Source organism: Callithrix jacchus, chromosome 1 (genome assembly GCF_049354715.1).
Source record: "Callithrix jacchus isolate 240 chromosome 1, calJac240_pri, whole genome shotgun sequence".
Taxonomy (NCBI): domain Eukaryota; kingdom Metazoa; phylum Chordata; class Mammalia; order Primates; family Cebidae; genus Callithrix; species Callithrix jacchus.
Window position 1 is genome coordinate 87,381,695 of NC_133502.1, and position 20,346 is coordinate 87,402,040.

A 20,346-nucleotide genomic window follows, 5' to 3' on the forward strand; every position below is an offset into this window, starting at 1 on the left:
GTTGCGGCCCACTGTGCTATGAGCAGTCAGAGCGCCGTCTCCACAAGAGTTTACAAATGAAAATGGAGAAAATGTCTTTGTCTGGCCTGGATAACAGCAAACTAGAGGCCATCGCTCAGGAAATATACGCTGACCTGGTCGAAGATTCTTGTTTGGGATTCTGCTTTGAGGTACACCGGGCTGTCAAGTGTGACTACTTCTTTCTGGACTGCACGGACCCTGATGGCATGAAGGATTTTGAGATCGTGGGCCAGCCGGGGTTGGACATCTTTGGACAGGTTTTCAACTAGTGGAAGAGCAAGGAGTGTGTTTGCCCTAAATGCAGTCGCAGCATTGCCGCCTCTCGCTTTGCTCCCCATCTGGAGAAGTGCCTGGGAATGGGTCGGAACAGCAGCCGAATCGCCAACCGCTGGATTGCCAATAACAACAATATGAACAAGTCTGAGAGTGACCAAGAGGATAATGATGACAACGACTGGTCCTATGGCTTGGAGAAGAAGAACAAGAAGAGAAAATCAGACAAGAACCCCAATTCCCCTCGAAGATCCAAGTCTTTAAAACACAAAAATGGGGAACTTAGCAATTCGGATCCTTTTAAGTATAACAATTCAACTGGGATCAGCTATGAGACCCTGGGGCCAGAGGAGCTTCGAAGCCTGCTGACTACGCAATGTGGGGTGATCTGAACACGCCAGGAAGATGTGCACAAGGTCCCTGCGCTGCCCACAGTACACAGATGAGCAGAGGCGAAGTGTGCGGAGTTATTTCCTCAGACCCTCGGCCGTCCTTCCGGAGGTCCGAGAGCTCCCTGGATAATGACAGCTTTGACATGACTGACAGCCAGGCCCTGATCAGCCGGCTTCAGTGGGATGGCTCTTCTGACCTCTCACCCTCTGATTCAGCCTCCTCCAAGACGAGTGAAAATCAGGGATGGGGTCTAGGTACCAGCAGCTCCGAGTCACGGAAAACCAAGAAAAAGAAATCCCATATGAGCCTGGTAGGGACGGCCTCCGGCCTGGGTTCCAACAAAAAGAAGAAGCCAAAGCCACTGGCACCCCTGACGCCCAGCATCTATGATGACAACTGACTTGGGTGCAAGGGATAGCCTTTGGCTGAGCAGAGCCCTCTCTCCTGACCCCCACCCAGGTGGCATAGCCTGGCAAATGGACGGCTGCTGAGGGTTGGGGCTTGGGAAGCTTGGTGGGCCAGGCAGGCAGAGGATCCAATTATGCGCCCCTGGGGGGTGTCAAGGTCCTCTGCGATGGAGCACGACTCCTCAGCATGCAGGACTCAGACCTGGACATATTATGCCTTGGATATAAGTTTGGTGGGGAGGCAGTTTTCCTATTTATTCTGTGAGTTACTGGATGTCCAGCTAGGCCAGGGGCCTGACCTGGGCACTGTGCCAGAGCACTGCCTGCCCCCCACCCCAGGAACTGGCCCTGCTGGGGAACTAAGCCCTGCTGAGGGGCAGTGTAGTGACCTGGGAGGCTGTGGGTTGGAAGCTGAGCCTGAAGGGGGTCTGCCCTGGCTGCCCTCAGCAATGTGAATAGGTCGGGTGCTTGGAGCTGAGGGATATGGCTGGGCATGTGCTGTCTGTGTGCAGAATCCTATCAAATGCCCCCAGTCCCAGGGGTAGGCAGGTACAGAGTGCTGTCTGCTGAGGTGGGCGCCCAGAACTGCAGCCACCTTCCTGGCCCCTCAGTCCCCATGGGCCTCCTTGGCAGCAGAAGCTGTCCTTTTGTTGTTGGGTGCCAGGAAAGGGCCTCCAGCCTCTACAGCTTCAAGGAATGGGAAAGGGAGAGTAGAAAGAGGGAGATGTGTTAGAATTCCTCCCCCTGCCTCTCCTCCCTCACCCAGGGCTGGTGAGGAGTGGGGCCCCAAGGTGAGAGGGAACAGTGCTGTTTCATTTGAAATGTTTTCTTACCTCATTCCCTGCCCTAGGAAGGGACCCAGCCTCACCCTCCTGGGGTGGCCCCGTGTTCCTCCTGCCCACTCTGCCCCATTGCCCTACAGGGGTAGCCCATGTTCCCCACTGGTGCTCCACCCCCCTTCACCTTGACTGGCTTCAGTTCCTCTCAGCGTTCCTGCTTTCAAAGCCTGCCCTTTTTCCCTTCCTCAGCGCTTTTAAGTTATTTATTCTGTACTTGCTGTTTGGGGCTCTGAGGAAAATCCTAATCTTGTGCCTCTCCCCCTTTGCTAGGAGTCAGGTGGGAAGAGAGGGTGGCCTCTGTGCTCTGGGTTGTCAGTGTAGGGGAAGGGGTGTCACTGCCTCTCTGTGGGACGGTCATGCCAGTGTGCCCACCTGCCTGGTCTACATCCAGAAGAGATGTACCGTCCCCGCTCCACGCGGGCACCACCACTCCCAGGAGCCAAGCTGGACTGCGACCTGGGCTGGGAGCAGAGCTGACTGATACGGGTGGAGGTGACCTTGAGTTCTCTGGCACTTGCTGGACATGTCCGCTGCCCTCTTCCCAAGAGGGGCCATCCCACATTTGGGTAGCTGGTACCCAGGACTGGTTGGACTGATGGGGTTAGGGACCCTAGAGGGTTAAGGGAACAACAGAGATGGGGCCGAAGTGCCCTGTCTGGAACGCTGCTCTCCCCTTGGGGTGGTTCTGATTGTGGCTGATGCCTGGTTGCAAATTGGTTTTTAACCCACAAATTGTGATTATTTTTTAAAAAGCCAAACAGAATTTGGCAGGAGTTAGAATAAATCCTGGGGCCAGGCCTTCTCTGTTCTTGGCCCTCCGTAGCCTTCTCCCTCTGCCTCCGAGGGGAGGCTGGAGGGAGAAGAGGATCTCAGCAGGCCTCTAGCCGCTTCCAGATGCAGTCTAGGGAGTGGGCTGAAGGTGAAGGGAGGAAGGCTGTAGGCCACTCTCCCTTCTGAGAGGCAACTGCAGCTCAGGCCCTAATACACTTTTGCTCTGTGGCCTCTCCCTTTTCCCCCTTCTGGTTGGAGGAGGGAGAAGTGGGAAGTAGTTTGGGAACTGGTTTGTCCATATAAACTTCCCGGTTGTTCCTTGGCCCGCCCTCAGGGCAGAGCCTCCTGCCCAGGCTGGGTAAGAGATGGGCTTGGTCCAGCAGAGACCCTGAGGGAACAAACCCTTTTCCTTTTGGGGAGAGGGTACCCCGCTACCAGGTAGTTGAACAGGGGCTAGGAGCTCCCCACTCCCCTCCCTCTTAACAGCAGGCTGTGTGGGTTCAATTCCCATCCTTCCCACCCCGGCTAGGTGTCTGTATCCTATCATGTGTCTGAGTGTGTGTGTAGGGGGGAGCTCTGTACTAATTTCCATGGCCGGTGGCTTTTCCTTCCATGCATCATCCCCCTCTCCTGCGCATGCCCAGGGGCCACCCGCCTGGCATTAACGCATGCTGAGGTCATTGGGGGAGGGGGGAGGGCTCACGCTGTCCTGTGGTCTTGAGATTTTTATTTTTGCATACGTAATCCATTCTGTACGAGGAGCTACCTTTGTAAACGCTGTGTATTCCCTCTGCTCCCATGGCTGCTGGTGTAAATAAACGGCATCTCCCATTGGTAAAAAACAAAACAAAACAAAAACAAAAACAAAAACTAAGACACAAACATTCACATCAGCCTAGGCCTACATAGGGTCAGGATCATCAGTGTCACTGGTTTTGTCCCAGTGGAAGGTCTTCAAGGGCAATAACACACAGGGAGCTGTCATCTTCTGTATAATAATGCCCTCTTCTGAAATACTCCCAAGGACCTGGCCGAGGCTGTTTTACAGTTAACTTTCTTAATACATAAAAAGAGTATAGTTTAAAATAACAACAAAAAGTGTGATATAGTGAGTACATAAACCAGTAACAGTCATTTATTACCATTATCAAGTATTATATACCGTACATAATTACATGAGTTATACTTTTACATGACTGGCAGTGCAGTAGGTTTGTTTACATAAGTATCCCCACAAACACCTAAGTACTGTACTGCGCTACATTGTCACAACTGTGACATCAATGGACAGTGAGAATTTTTCAGTTCTTTATAATCTTATGGGACCACCATCATATATGCAGTTCATCATTGACTGAAATGTCATTATGTGGCACATGACTCTCTCTCTCTCTCTCCATCTCTGTGTGTGTGTGTGTGTGTGTGTGTAGAAAAAAGAATTACTAAAATCTTTCAAATTCGGCAAAAAATATAAGCTTATAGATTCAGTAATCTCAGCAAACACCAGACAAGATAAACTCAAAAAAATTGTTAAGGCACATCATAAAATAACTTTTGAAAACTAAAACAACACGATTTTCTTAAAAGAGTCAGAGAACGATGACATTTTATACAAGGAAATAATGACTTGAATGACTGTGAATTTCTCCTTACAGATCATGGATACCAGAAGGAAAAGGCACAATACTGATGTGTTAAAAGGCCTGTCAACTCAGGATTTGTATCCAATGAAAATATTTCAGTAATGAGGTGAACTAAGTACATTTTCAGATGAACAAGTTAATCAAAAGAATATGTGCTAAATGAAATTCTGCAAGTAGAAGGGAGATGATTATCAGAGGGAAACTTAGATAATCAGGTGTGAAGGAATAAAAACAGAAATTGTAAAAATCTTGGTACATTCAATACACTACTATTCTCCTAAGTTTTTTAAAGCATGTATGATGGTTGAGAAAATGTAACATTGTCTGATAGAGTTTTCCATGTATGTTAATATAATACATAAAACAGCTATAGATAAAATTAATGTGGGAGGATAAAGGGACTTATATTCATGAGGCTTCTTCACTCCACTTGAAGTAGTAAAATACTTACCCTGAGTAGATGGTTAAAAGTTAAATATGAATATACCACTGTTCTACAAAACAGATTCTACCAAGCTGAAGCTATGAAATAAGGAGGGCTGGGCACCCGCAGAACCAGGGAGCTTCAGAAAGATAATGCAGTCTCACCTGCAGCCTACAGTGGAAAGATCTGGGTAAGTCAAGCAGACCACGGAGGGCTCTTGGGGAAGGATAACATTAGGAGAAATACCTAATGTAGATGACATGACGGGGGATGCGTGCAGCAAACCACCAAGCACGTGTATACCTACGGAACAAACCTGCGCGTTCTGCACGTGTACCCCAGAACTTAAAGTGTGATTTAAAAAAAAAAAAAAAAAAGGAAAAAAAGATTTATTGCAGCAAAAAGATGCAAAGCAAAATCAGCAAAGAGAAAACACACATGAAGTAAATTCTCGAGGAAATCTGAATTTCCAAGAGTCACAGCCCAGTATATTACATAGGATACATACGATCCACTTAACCCTTCCAGCAACAAGTGTGCCGACATGTCTGTAGTGTTGTTTGCCATGAAAGTTCATTAGAGATCCAGCGTCTTTGTATTGGAAGCTGGTCATATAAGCACTTTCTGCCTAGCACATACCAAAATTCTAGATTTCCAGGAAGAAAGCATGTAGTCAGTAGAAACCGTATTGTTTGCTCAAGTGGCCCAGACACAGGAGCCATTCTTCTTGTTTAGGGAAAGTTTCCTGTTCATGTAGGGAACTGTTTACCCACTAGGGTCTCTGACACCAGCCAAATGCCAACCTTGCAATCAACCCTTCTGAGGAAAGCGGTCTCCACCCTGCTTTGTTAACTCTTTCTGCACGGTCACCTTTGTACATACTGTTTCCTCAGCTTGGATTGTCTTTCCAGTCTTCCAGGTTTATCTCAAATGCACTTTCCTTGAAGCTGTTCTTCTTCTCCCAGCTGGAGACTATTTTACCTCCCTGGAGTCCCTACAGCACTTAGACATCACTTATGGTAATGACCTCAATTTCTTTGTATGATAGTTATTTACTATTCCCATTCCCTCATGTCCTTCTACTGTAGCAGAGTGCAAGGTGACCCTATAGGGATTGCTGTGATATGGGAAACTGAAACAATGTCACTGAGGGAAAGGCACTCATGAGACATGGCAGAAGTGTGTATGGAAATTGCCAGGCCTCTGTATTCAGATAGACCTGGGTTTGGATTCTGACTTACAGTTCTACATTCTTGGTCATGTTTCTTAACTTTTCTGAGCCTCGGTTACCTCATCTGTGAATTTACTAGAATTGCCAAAATACTGTATGGAAAAATAACTTGGCAAATAGTCCCTCAACATGTTTCATTTCCTTCCTCTCTCCTTTCTATTCCACATCACTGGACACACAGATGGATTTGCCTCTCTAATTTTGAACTTATCTTAACTGCAAGTCACTGGTGTCAAGTTCGTCCCCCGTGGCCCCGTTTTCCTTCTGCTGTTTTGCCATCAGTTGGTCCATCAGCTCAGGTTTCTTGAACTGAGCCCCAAGAGTTCAGAAATGCTAAGGAGAGAGTGTACCCAGTCAGCTCAGCATCAAAACATTCAATGCTCTATTGCAGAGAAATGAAATATGCTCAGGTTCTACCAAACAGATTGTACCAACCAGAAGCTATGAAGTGAGGAGGGCTGGGCACTGGCAGAGCCAGGGAGGCTTCAGAAACTTGATGCAGTCTCACCTGCAGCCTACAATGGAAAGATCTGGGTAAGTGAAGCAGACCACGGAGGGTGCTAGGCAAGGGGACCGGTTTGAGCAAAGACTCAGAACAGGGAGTTAACCTACGATGCTGTGGAGACAAGAGAAATCTGTTGATCACAGCAGATGGTTTGTGATGAAAGGCTGGGAGCAAAATTTGAATAGGTAATTTGGAGACACACTCCCAAAGGGAAGGAAAACATGTTTTTCCACTGAACAAATTAAATATGAAATAACTCTCCGCAAGTGCCTCTTCCTATAACAATGGAATTTTAAAAGTAGTGGGATGCAAATAGGCATAAGGGATCTTTGGGCAGTCATTAAGATGTTCTATAATTGTGTTGTGGTGATGGTTTAATTATATACTTCAAATGGGTAAATTTTAGGGTGAAGAAATTTCATTTCAATGAAGCTGTTTTTTAAATATTTTATTAACTTTGATTTCCAATTCATGCTAGGTCTATTGTGATTTCTCTTTCTTTTCTTTTCTCTTTTTTTTTTGAAATGGAGTCTCACTCTGTCACCCAGGCTGGAGTACGATGGCATGATCTTGGCTCACTGCAACCTCCGCCTCCTGGGTTCCAGTGATCCTCCTGCCTCAGCCTCCTGAGCAGCTATGATTAGAGGTGCACACCACCACGTCCAGCTAATTTTTGTATTTTTAGTAGAGATGGGGTTTCGCCATGTTGGTCAGGCTGGTCTCGAACTCCTGACCTCAGGTAATCCACCCACCCGCCTCAGCCTTCCAAAGTGCTGGGATTACAGGCATGAGCCACCACGCCTGGCCTGTGATTTCTTTTAATCCCAGTTGCTCGAGATAGACCTTGATCCATGCTTGTGTGAATAAATGTTTTGTAGGCAAGTAATTTAGACACTGTGTCAACTGAATACATTTTATTTTCTTTCTCATCTGTTTATACTTACAGGGTATTGAGTAAGTTTTTTTTCTCTCAAATTCATGTTAAAATTTTGAAGGGAATAATCTTAAGCAAAGAAAAAACTCTTTTCTGGGAGAACAGCTTTGAGGGTCCGGCCAGGGTGCCTGCCTGCATCAATGACTCAGCCTCAGGCCGGAGCTGACGGGAGGGTGGACCCGCGGAAGGGAGCTTTGTCAAAAATCTTTCAACTGCTTTTCACATGATACTCTCAGCCATAAGAGAGAACAAGTAAAAAAAAAAAAAAATCAAAGGAAAAGACTATACTGAAATTATTAACACACGTAGAATAAAATGTTATGCGAAGCAGAAATCACAAAACCTTCCTAGCCCTCTTTTCAAAATAAAATATATTGGCCCAACCCTGCGGCAAAGACCAGCGTTTGATGGTGTCAAACACATTTGCACACGGTTCTCTGCTGACAGCTAGTGGCTGAATCACAAATGCCAGGTGTGAACCTGAGCGTGTGATGAAATATTTCTTGGCAAAATTGGCTCTAGAACAGACTGATCCTAAATCATTTTGTCTGTTTATTCACATGTTTCACGTCCTTTCATGGTTGCTAGTTATTTTGCTAGGGCTACAAACCCTGGGACTAACAATGATCAAAATGTCTAAATAAACCAAGTTGATCTTTCTTATCACAAATAGATGCCTCCACCTACAGGCCCCTCAGAGCAGGTCTCTCAGACCCCTCCTATGTTTGTCCCCTTAGTAATCCACAGGTCAGCAGTCTGTCTTCTGCCTTCCCCACACCTGCAGCACCCAACCTTGATGAAGGGTTCAGAGGAAAGCTGCTAACCGCATCCAAGTGGAGGTGGCTGCTGGCTTCAGATAAACAGTGCTGGAGAAACAGACTCTCCAAATAGAAGTTTAGGTACAATGACAAGGTGAAGAATTTCAAGGGAAATATTCAGGGGCAGTTCTTACTCCTAAGGACTCCTTTCGAGCCTGGCTCTGCTCATGGGGTTTGTGAGGCATTGTGGGAAGGGGAAGTTAAGCCTTCTTTTTCAACTTTGAAGGACAGATCCAGGGAAGCAGAGACACCACCTGTGAATGTGGGGGAAGCAGGAGGCTGCCTAGAGAGCTGAGTGGGGCATCCTCTCTAGGACAGACACTCTGGAGGGATCCAACAGGCTTTTTTTTATTATTGTTCTCTTCTCTCTTCTTGAATTAACGGCTACCCTCCCCAAGGTTTTTTAAATGATAGAAATCACGTAATCAGCCCAGAGGATGAGCTCTGTCAACCTTGTAAGTAGAATCTTGCTCTGATCCAGTAACTTACACCAGGCATGGATCAAGCACTTCATGTCCTGTCCTTTTCGTCATTGCTACTGTTGTTCTCATTGCACATTCCTTCCACAGAGAAATGAGCAGTAACAATCCACCCAGAAGCAATTCTGGGGTTGATTTGCCACCTGGCGTCAAGTTGACAAAAGGATAGGGATGTTAGAACTGCAGGAAGCCTCAGTAATCACTGGGCAGGTCTTCCTTAAAGAGGAATCTGACCCAGAGAAGTGAACTGGTCCAAGGTCATGCAACAGTGTCAGAGGCCAGGGCAGACCACAGGCCAGAGCTCCAACCAGCACAGACCTTGTTCAGTAGCTGTGCGTGTGCTTTTAGTCAATTTCTACCTGTTTGTTATAGGAAAGTATTAATATGTCCTTAAGAGGTAAAAATCCTTTTAAAATTTGGTACACTGCTAACAAAAGCACACTTGATACCATCACATCCAGATATTTTCTCATGGACTAACATTCGGGAAACTTTCATGAGAACTCAGGGGCAACAGTTGCTCTTTTGCGTATAAATGTGCACATCAAGGTTGGATTCGGGTTGGCTGGTTGATTGGTTTGTTGATTGGTTGGCTGTTTTCTCAACAAAGTTCTACTTTAAGCAGACTTAGAATGAAAAGAGGTAAAACAGCGGCTTCCTTCGGTGGACCTGACACTGTCTGTTTCAAGTCCTGAATGGAAAGAATGGGTGGTTCCTTTTCACAGGTGCCTGCATGTGCCTGTGTGTATAAATAGAGCAAGAAAATCATCAATTCCATTTCTTTTGATCATTCTGTGGAAAGGCACAATTATTTCTCGGACATCTAGCTATGCTGGAATAATGCTTACAGGTGCATCAATTTAAATGTAGCAACATAGAAGGCTGACTATGGCATAAGTCAAAAACCAAGTTGCAGAAAATATGTGTAGTATGATCTAATTTTATAAAAACAAAAATTGTATATAATCGTAAACATATATATGTATAGATAATGCACATATCTATCAATACAGAAAAATGTTAGAATACCACTCTGAGGTGTGGGATTATGGAGTAATGACTTCAAATTCTTTTGTGTTGTTTTAATTTTTAGAAAGAGCACATGTTCCTTTCATGACAGTTTAAGTTCATGTATTTCTGCCCTTCACTTCCATGGCCTTGAATGCTTCACTGGGCTCTAGAATAATGAAATTCTGATCATCTCTTAAGGCCCAAATCAAACATCCCCTCGATGTCCTGTCAGTAAAAAGTAATTGCCTCCTGCACTGACTTTGCATCTTGTCCTTACCTCTACTCCAGCAGTTAATCAAGGCCGCCGCGGTGTCTTCACCTTGGTATTTTTGCATCTCTTGTACTTAGCACGTTACCTTGCATTTAATGAAGCTTAATAAATATTAAATGATGGCTATCTGAGTGGTAGGTAGCTAAATGAAATTCAAATTCAACTCATTTCGCCTGTAAGGGAAGATTGCTGAGCATCTCTGTCCCCCAGGGAGCCAGCCACCTGCCATACCCAGGCTCCCTGGGGGACAGTGATGAAAAATACTGTCCTGCCCCCAGGAGCTCAAGGCTTATTTGGAGCAGTGCACACAGCAGACTCTTGGACTACATTTTAAGGATTTATGTTAGACACAACTACATATTTGGAGCGTCCTAGGCAGAACGGTAGAGGAAGAAAGGGATCTGAGAAGGAGGAATGAAAATCAAACTGTATCATTAAAGAACAAATAGTACTCAGCAGAGGCAAAGGTGGAGAGAAAAGGACTCCAGGCAGAAGGTCAGCTCATGAGAAAGGACAGAATCCTGAGAACACACAGCCCCTTCCTGGGGGCCCTACCCCATTGGAGTGCAGCAAGCTGCTGGGAAATGCTTTGAACCAGGATCAGAGGGCAGCAGGGACTGAATGACAGTGAGCCCCTGTGGCCTCCCCAGTGAGTGGGGAGTTGGATGAGTGTGGATCCTGCAGGCAGTGAAGAGGCTGGGAAGTGGCGGACACAAACTATGTAATGCATATCTGACCCTGAGTTGTTTCCTTGTTGTGTGTTACTGTTCAGCAGCACTGCATAAGAAAAAAGAAGTAACTAATAAGTCATCTTGATTTTATCCTTAGACTTGTGGACATGTTTATGTAAGCAGCTTCTGACTCAAATGTAAGCTACCGGGTTCATAGAAGGTAAGTACCTGCTATAGGTTTAAACTGGAAATTACCTTAAAGTTGTAAACATGTTGATGTAAAACATAGTTTGTAAACAAGTAGCATCTCTTGTAAACATCCTGGCTTATTGGGAGTGTGAAAGCAGACTCCAGAAGGCTTCAAATAATAATTTACGTAATAATAATTCCAATAATAATTACATAATTGGACACAATAAAAAGTAAGGGATGTTTAACATGATCAGGCTTCAAAACCACCTCCATATAATAAAAAGCCAGATACGAAAAGACTGCAGCAAACATCACGCCCAGTGGTGAAAAATAGAAAGCTTTTCCTCGAACATCAGTAACAAGACAAGGATGCTCACTTCTGTCATTTCTAGTCAACATAGTCCTGGAAGTTTTAGCCAGGGCAATTAGACAAGAAAAACAAGGCATCTACATTGGAAAGAAAGAAGTAAAATTATCTCTGTTTACGGATGATAGAATTTCATCTGTAGAAAACCCTAAAAATTCCACATACAAAAAAAAGCCTGTTAGAACTAATACCTTGATAATTTAAAGTTTTTGTCTGGGCATGGTGGCTCACACCTGTAATCCCAGCACTTTAGGAGGCTGAGGAGGGTAGACTATCTGAAGTCAGGAGCTCAAGACCAGCCTAGCCAACATGGCGAAACTCTGTCTCTACTAGAACTACAAAAAATGAGCTAGGTATGGTGGTGTGCACCTGTAATCCCAGCTACTAGGGAGGCTGAGACAGGAGAATCACTTGAACCTGGGAGGTGGAGCCTGCAGTGAATTGAGATTGCACCACTGTACTCCAGCCTGGGTGACAGAATGAAACTCCATCTCCAAAAAAAAAAAGTGTTTGCATGCACCTACATAAAATAAACAGGATAAACTCTTTTAAGTGCTTAAGGACTGATAAGCCTTATTTAACAGCCTTGCTCAACACCGAACTTAAGGGGGATCAGAAATGCCAACTTGTACAGTTTGCTTGTGATTTTCCACAGCTTCACATGAAGTACATCCTGTTTGCATAAAAGAGAGAAATAAGGCTGTGCTGCCAGTTTATTGCTCTGTCACTACTGTCACAGTCAGCTTTTGCATTAAAGGTTCAAGGATTTTTACAGACAAAATTGTAGTTAATAATTTAAAAAAAGGATACGTCAGACCTATCAACTTGTGTTTTGTGTTGTTTGATTTGGGTGTCTCTGGTTTTGTTTGTCTGATTTTTGTCTTGCCCAAAGGAAGCCTACAGGATACGGAATAGGGTCCATTTGTGCAACGACAGGAAATTCAGTCCAAATAAGAAGACAAATCCGCTACCCCTGGGAATTGACCAACACTGAGGACCTGGTTGCCAGCTAGGGTAGATGGAGATTCATTCATGCTGGTCCCGGGAGCAAGCCGCTGAGTCACCCAGTAGACCCAACTCACCGGGGTTTAGCGAGGCGGGGGGACTCAACCAGATATTCCCCAGACAGGGCTTGGGGCACGCCGCTGGGGAAGCCTGGAGTCTGCAGCAGCAGCTCGGGCCCACCCACAGCCTGCCCAAGCTGGGCTCTGGGGCTTTGGGATCGGATCCCCAGGAGGACAGGGACCAGCGTGGGTTAGGAAAGTCGCTGAGGAGCGAAGCTTTGCACCTGTGCTCACATGGATCGCACTAACTTTTTGTTGATTCTGTCCCTCCTCATCCCCCCTCCCCCTGCCACCTGTGAATAGGATTTCATTTTTAAATCTCATTTCATAGAAGAATGGATAGATATTGTAAAATAATATTGACCAAAAAACACGCTCAATGTATGTGACGTAGTAAAATGATGCTTCCATAATATTATGTTCGTGTGTGAGAGATGCGTGATTTGCATGATAACCATTTTCTTACTTTGTGTTGTATTTTTGTGTATTCTGTATTTTTGAAAAGGTGTCTTCTTTTCTTGTTTTTCTTGAAGTAAACGCAGTGGTCATATATACAGTTGTTATACAGTAATGCTGTGCTCCGTTTTCTACCATTTTATTTTGAAGGGCGCCAGGATATGCCACCCCAACATATGCCACTTTGGCGTAACAATTACTTCATGCTAAAGGCACTTGCAAAGCTGCAGATACAAGAGGAGCATTCTGGTGCACACCTGTGGTCACAGCTGGTGGGGATGCTGAGGCACGAGGATCACCTGAGCCCAGGAGTTCGAGGTTGCAGTGGACAATGATCAGGTCACTGAACTCCAAAGCCTGGGCAAGAGAGTGAGATCCTGTTTCTAAAAAAAATAAAAGAAAGGCATTCTGATCTCTCCTTTTCTTCTTGGGGAAGGAAGATTGGAATTGCCACGTGAAAGATTCCCCCACTGTACCAGGAGAAAAGGAACATTCTTTGATGGGTATTTATAGCTTCAGAACATTCTGTAAAAACAGACCTTGTTAAAATAACACCTATCTTCCTTTAGGTTCCCAGTATACATAATTACTTTTCCTCATTTACCTCTCTTTGTTCAGCCTAATACAAAAGCATGTAAGTTCTACCACCTCTTTGGGTCAGCTCCTTCTGAGGGTTCTAATGTCACATGTAACATATTTAACTTGTGTGGTTTTTCTCCTGATGATTTATTTTATGTCAAGTTGATTCTTAGGCCTAGCTGGAACCCTGAGAGGTGGGGAGGTAGAGTTTTGATTGCTCTACAATTTACATATCACAGTTGTATTCCCAAGGGATGTGTACCTTGACTTCTTTTGGCTGTTTTGAGTTTTAAAGGAATGCTGCGGGAGGAAAATTCAGCATATATATGAATTTATATGAAAATTTTATATATACACACATACATACATATATACATATAGAAAAGGTGGCTATTTTAGCCTAAAAAGCCTAGTTTTTATTAGAAAATTAAGCACCTTAAAAATTGTGTTAATTATCTAATTTTTTCTTTTATATTCTTTTCAAAAAAGTTGCACCCAATCTTCAAACAGAAAATTTTTAACACTTTGTCCTGTTTCATTTGCTTACTTGTTTTGGTTGGAAATTTGTAGAGTTGCAGATTATACAGTTTTTATCATAAATACTTCAATAGGCATGACCGTCAAACATTAGCAAATTTTCCAACATAACCCCAGCATTATTTTCATAAATGACAAGAGTAAATTTAATTTTCCTTAATTAATGTCCACATTTCTAAGGTTCACTGACAATGTCTTCCAACCATTTTTAAAATGCAGAAAAATTCTTTGTCTACAATGCATCCAAAAACTCGGCCTTGATGCTGTATGCTGAGCTGACATATAGATCTATAGATCCTGAAGGTTTTTTTTTAGTGGATTCGTCTGTTTAATATAGGGAAATAACATTTTATCAATACTAGGCACCATAAAATGTAAACACAATTACTGTCATAAACCTGGATATACCTTCAAGGATTCAAAGTGGCTTAGTTTTAGTTACCCTATTTGCATATAGAGCAGAAAAAGGTCTTCACGTTAGCACATGTACATTAAGAAGAGATCCAGATTACAAGAAAGGCAGATAAAATTTGAGTTCTTTAAACAGTCATTAAACTAAGTTTCGGAGTAACATCCAGGTTTATCTTCCTCTCACTAACCACATTCCCTGTTAAGCACATCATAACAACAGCACAGTGAAGTGAATGATGAAATAAAAGAATTTTTGATACACTAGAAAACAGTGCTCAGTGAGACATTGACATTCTATTTATATGATTAAACATTTGATCATACAGTACCTTCCTACAGGATTACTGGCTAATTTGGGGATGGGGTTTATAGTGTTAGAGGTATTACTAACATGATAACTACTTCCCTTATATGTAAACATTAGAGCTATAATTTTATTGAGAGGAAAACTGATTTTGTAAGTTGACTGAGCAGCTTCTCAAATAATGCAGTATATGAAATCATGGGAAATATGAACAAAGCCGCCCTTTACATTAAAATGGTTTATCAACCTGCTTTTCACCACATCAAATTTAATCAGTACAGACCAACACAGTCAATCAGATCATTCTTAATATGAACAAATGGGCAAAAAGAAAAAAAAAATGTATATGAAAAAACAGGGGAACTAGATGCATTTTAGCAAGAAATGTCAGGTGGTAGTTCTGGATGAAACTTGTATCGCAGTTTGCGTTTCCATAGTTGTGTGCTGAGAGTCTGACCTGATGAGCTTCCAGACCATCCTGCTGTTATGCTGGGGTGCTGGCCAAAACCCGGAGTAGGGGTTGCACTACTGATACTCATGCCAGCCGTTTGTTGATTCATCTGTGAGAGGCTCCACTGGGGCTGCTGAGCTTGCGGCAGGCCAAACTTATTCTGGGGTGCACCCATTTGTCCCACCATTCCTCCTTGGGGGCCAAGAACGTTTTGAGGAAGTGGCATCACACCAGTTTGTGCATTTCCCATAAACCCATTGGGCATGGGCATGCCCACCGTGCTTGGACTCTGCCCCATCACGTTTCCTATAGGGCCAGGAGCTGCAGCCACAGGTACACCCATCGATGGAAAACCCTGAAATGCAGCTGGTCCTTGTGAGGTAAATGGTATATTTGTGGGTCCCATAAACACACCAGGAGTACTTTACTGTTGAATGGTTCCTGCGCTATACAGAGATAAGATGGAGTCTTTGGAAAGTTGTTTCTTTGCCACTTCTTCTGATTTTGTAGTCTGCTCAGTGAATAGATCCAGATCCCCAGATGTTACTGTAGACAGGCTTGCAGCTGCTGATGCAGAGGATGTCCCCTGAGCTGGGGGCATGACAGTTGCAGGTAAGGGATTAGAAATCATCGGTCCAAAGATGTCCAGATCATCATTGAGGGCTGGCACTGTGGTGTTCCCATTAGTCACTGGTGCTGCAGCAGGGCCATCAAGTCCTGAAAGATCCACAGTGGGCTCCACAGTTTTTTAGGGTTGCTACTTTTTTTAGGCTCCAGTTGCTGATCTTCTTTCTTCTTTAGATTTGGAATAGCTATAGCATTTTTATCGTAGTATTTCTTCTTTTCATATTTATCTCTGATGAAAAATTCCACTGCTTGATCTGTGGTCTTCGAAAGTTCTCTGGAAGATTGGCTTCGTAGAGTAGTCTTGCTTTAGTATTTCCCATATCTTGCATGCACTGTAGCTGTTCTAGGTTGGTCTAGGTTGACTGATTTGACCCTGGATATATGAACCCCAAGATTTCTATGAATTCCAGCACATTTGATGCAAATAAACACACCAATATTCCAGGAAGCCCATCGAGGACTTTTGGCCTCGCAGTCGGCGCAGTACTTGTCCTCCTCTCTCAGAAGCTTGGAGAGGATGAGCTGATGCTGTTCGTTCAGCTTCTGAGCCTTTTCCCTGCAGGAGCGCGTCGCCATCTCGGCAGCGGGGCGGGGAGCCCGGGAAAGCTACAGCGGCGGTGGACGCTGGCTGAAGCCGGGCACAGTGAACGCACCTGGCGCAGCCCGGACCCCGGGCAGCCTCAGCCCAGGAAGCGGCGGCGGCGGCGGCGGCGGCGGCGGCGGCGGCAGCTGGAACAGGAGGAGAGGCAGCAAGCAGCAGCCGCGGTGGCAGCGACGTGTCCCGCCTCCTCGCCGGGCCGGCCAGCACGCATCTTTCCTGAGAGTTTTATGTTTTATGTTTGGAGAAATTTGAAAGACTGACAGCGATTTCTTAGCATGAGATAGAATTGTCTCCCCAATCTCTAATAAGCCAGGGAAGGTTAAAGAAGTCAATTCCAATTCAGGCAGCAGAGAAAGCCTTATATTGGTTACTGCTATTTGCAACATTGACATTACAGTGACCGTGAGAGAATACAATCTAGGGGAACTCTCTTCTTGTTTAAGTTTCTTGTTTGAAATCATTTCAAACTTACAGAAAAGTCTCAAAAAAAAAAAAAAAATGGTATAACGAATACCCAGATTCACCTATTGTTAATATTTTGCCTTGTTTGCATTACCTAACATTTGTTCAGTCTCTAACTGGCAGTATGTGTGTAAACACCCGACATCTAGACACATACATGGTTCTATTCTGGCCTTATGTGAGTGCGTACGTCACGGGCATTACGCCTACTCAGTGTGCAGAACCACAATATTCTCTTCCATAACCATAGATGCTAACAATTTTGGCAATTTTAACATTGATTCTACACTTCTATTTATCGTACTGTTAGCATTCTAGCTTTGTAAAATGACCTAATAATGTCCTTTTTACAGCTTTTTTTCATTCTATACTAGTAGTCTAAGATCAGGTGTTGTATTTTGTTCACGTCTTTTCAATCTCCTTAAACCTAGAACATTTCTACACACCATTTCCTACCTTTTTAAAACATTCACATTTTAAAATTACTCAATTTTTTCTCTTTTTAAATAAAATATTCCTCTTCGGAGGTGTACAAAAGTGCAAAAGAGCTGGAAAGGTCACCGCCCGCTGGGGCGCGGGTGTTCATGGGAAATGTAGTCTTGAATGGCGGGGGCGCGCGCACAGCCTTCGGAAGACGGCCTCGGGGCTGCTTCTGCGCATGCGCACCTCTAACTCCACCGCCCTCTACGTGTCTCTCGTGTTCGCGAGTGTGTCCACTTGGGTGCGGAGTGTTGGCACTGGGATTCGAAGGCGGAGGGACGCGGGATCCATGAGGCCTGGGGACCACCCGGGATGGTCCGGGCGGGAAGTCCGGGAAACGCCCGGAGCGCTCCCTCCTGGCGCTGGTGTGAGGGCTGAGGCGGCCGGTGGGGGCTGAGCGCCGGTCGGGAGCAGGTGCTCGGTGCGGGCTGCTAGAAGCAGGGAATCTCTGGAAACAGGAGTCTTAACCTCGGATAGAGCACTTCTGATTTTTGTCCTCTCACAGAGCTTTAGAACACTCACCAAAGTGTCTAGAAAGGAACAGATCCTCGGTTTGAATGGTCAGAACCAGTCCTTGATCCTCCTTCCCAGAATGACCCAAACTTGCAGGTGACACCCCCTCCAGCAGCCCCCACAGACAGGGTGACTGGGAGGTTTGGACCAGCTTTGAAAAGAGTAAAGTAAGCTGAGGAGGCCCAGGGCAGGCTGCTCTGGAAGGGCCTCTGCACTCCAGAGCTTGTAAAGAAAAGGCTGAGGTAGGGGTTATGAGGCAGAGGATGGAGATTCTGTCCCCACAATCCCAAAATAGTCTCCAGTCCCTTCTCCACTCTACAGATACTGCACTGCCGTCACACGTGTGGCACTGTTGAGTTTACCCTAACCGTACAGAATCCCAGCATCATGGCTCATGAAGGGTTTCCATAATCATCTGTGTATGACCCATTTTAAAGCATTAAAGACATTCCGCCTCAGAGCATCAGTGCATTGTCTGGGACACTTAGTTTGTGATGAAGCCAGGGGGTAAACACAGTACTCCTCAATCCCTCACAGGTAAGTCACCAAAACCAAGTTACCATAAGGGACTTTTAAGAAACTGCAACTGAGTTAAAAGAAACAAATATTTTCTAAACCTTGCCATAAAGTACCCCATATCATTGTGGGAAGAATAAAGCTGCACCGGTTGCATGGAGGGGGTTAGGAAGGACAGATTTTAGTTTTACATGAAGCAATCAGGTAAGCTTCTATAAGACGTATTTGAGAGAAACTTCAAAGAAGATGCGGGCATAAGCGACATGGATAGCTAGAGAATACTTCAACCTGAGAAAGTTACCATGCAGATGCCAGTGGTGCAGGGTGGTCCTAAAGGTGTTCCAGGACAGCACACAGGCCAGCGTGGCCAGAGCAGAATAAATAAGGGGAGAGTAACAAAACCAGTCATGAAGGAGGGATCATGTGGGGCCTTGCTAAGGGTCCTCTCAAACTCAGGACAATGCTTCTGACACCAGATTCTCCAGCAGACCAATTGTGTGACCTCTTAATTCGATTCAGTTCTGATATTATCTACCTGGAGGTAGCCTCAGATCCCACAGGTGAAAGGCTCAGCCCCATGAGTCCGCCCCCACTTCAGATGTCAGCCACAAGCTCCAGGCATGTGACCTGTGCTTCTCGCCAACCAGCTATAAGTCAGGGTTCACATGACTGCCTTCTCAGGTACTAGAGCAGCTCACAGAACTCAAAACACTTCATTCACATTTACCTATGTATTACAAAGGATGTTAATGAAAGGCCCGGTAGAGGAGATGCATAGGGCCAGGCATATGGGGAGGAGCATTGAATTTACTGTGACCCTCTCTGGGTGTGCCACCATTCAGGAATTTTCACATATTCAGCTATTAGGAAGCCTGAACCCAGTCCTTTAGGTTTTTATGGAGTTTTCAATAGTAGTCACGATTGATTACAGCATTGGCCATCAGTAATCAACTCAATCTTCAGCCCCTCTCCTCTCCCCAGAGGTTGGGAGTGGGGCTGAAAATCCCTACACTCTAATCACCTCTTGGCCATTCTTGGTACCAGTGCCACTATTACCTCCCTCCTGCTATCTAGGAGGTGTGGGCTCCTAGATATGTCTTTAGCATACAAAAGACTCGTCACTGGAGATTCCAACAATTTTAGGAGCTAAGTGCAAGGAACCATGGACAGAGACAAAAATACATATCTCTAATATCAGAGTATCACAGGCCATTGTAAGGAGTCTGGCTTCTGCTGTAGTGAAATGTTGAACCAGCCATTGTGAAGGATAACATTGCATGAATTCCCCTAGACCCTGAGACATGGCTTGAGTGCAGGTAGTTTATGTTGGAAGAAACTCTCAGGGAAGAGGAGTTGGGGGACTGGGATGAGTGAAACAGAACAAGAGAAACCTAGTCCAAAAGAGAGTTATGGAGCGTTTTATCACTGTGGGTTGTGGCCTCGGCCTCTGTGGAAACACTCCAAGGAACCATAGGGAATGTCCCTTAGAAGGCTCCATCGGGATAGAAGATTAAGTATTTATCCACTAGTTTCTGTCCTTAGCTAAATGCTGTCCTTGGACACAGTCAGTTCCCTGCACATGCTGTTGCAGTAATCAGTAGGAGTTCCTTTGAGCTTTTTTGACTCCCAAGGTGGCATCAGAGGTCTGGTCTGGTATAGAATGAACAAAGACACCAAGCAAGCACTTGACAGGTCCTGGTGTGGGGAGTTAGGCATGTGACATGGCCACTTACATGCATCTGGTACAGGATTTTTGTTGTTGTTGTTTACTAAAGTAGTTTAATTTACATACAGTAAAATTATGTTTTTTAATTATAACATTCTATATTTTGAAACTAATTTCTTCCATGTTACGGCTTGATTTTTTTCTGTTCTTTACAATATCTTGCAGAGTATGAAACCACAAAATGCCCCAAATAGCTAAAGCAATCTTGAGCAAGAACCAAATTGGAGGCATCAAATTTTCTGATTTCAAATTATATTACAAAGCTATAACAATCAAAACAGTATGGTATTGGCATTAAAAACAGACAGACCAGTAGAATAGGCTAGAGAGCCCAGAAATTATCCCACATACATACAGTCAACTAATTTT

The 20,346-nt window shown here is 44.7% G+C and overlaps 2 pseudogenes; one reads left to right on the top strand and one right to left on the bottom strand.

Moving 5' to 3' along the window:
- The first annotated feature begins 1 nt into the window (after nucleotide 1).
- On the top strand, nucleotides 2–1,327 carry LOC100392247 (ataxin-7-like protein 3 pseudogene; annotated as a pseudogene).
- Nucleotides 1,328–14,190: 12,863 nt separating this feature from the next.
- Nucleotides 14,191–16,407, bottom strand: LOC100394303 (stromal membrane-associated protein 1 pseudogene; annotated as a pseudogene).
- Nucleotides 16,408–20,346: the final 3,939 nt, after the last annotated feature.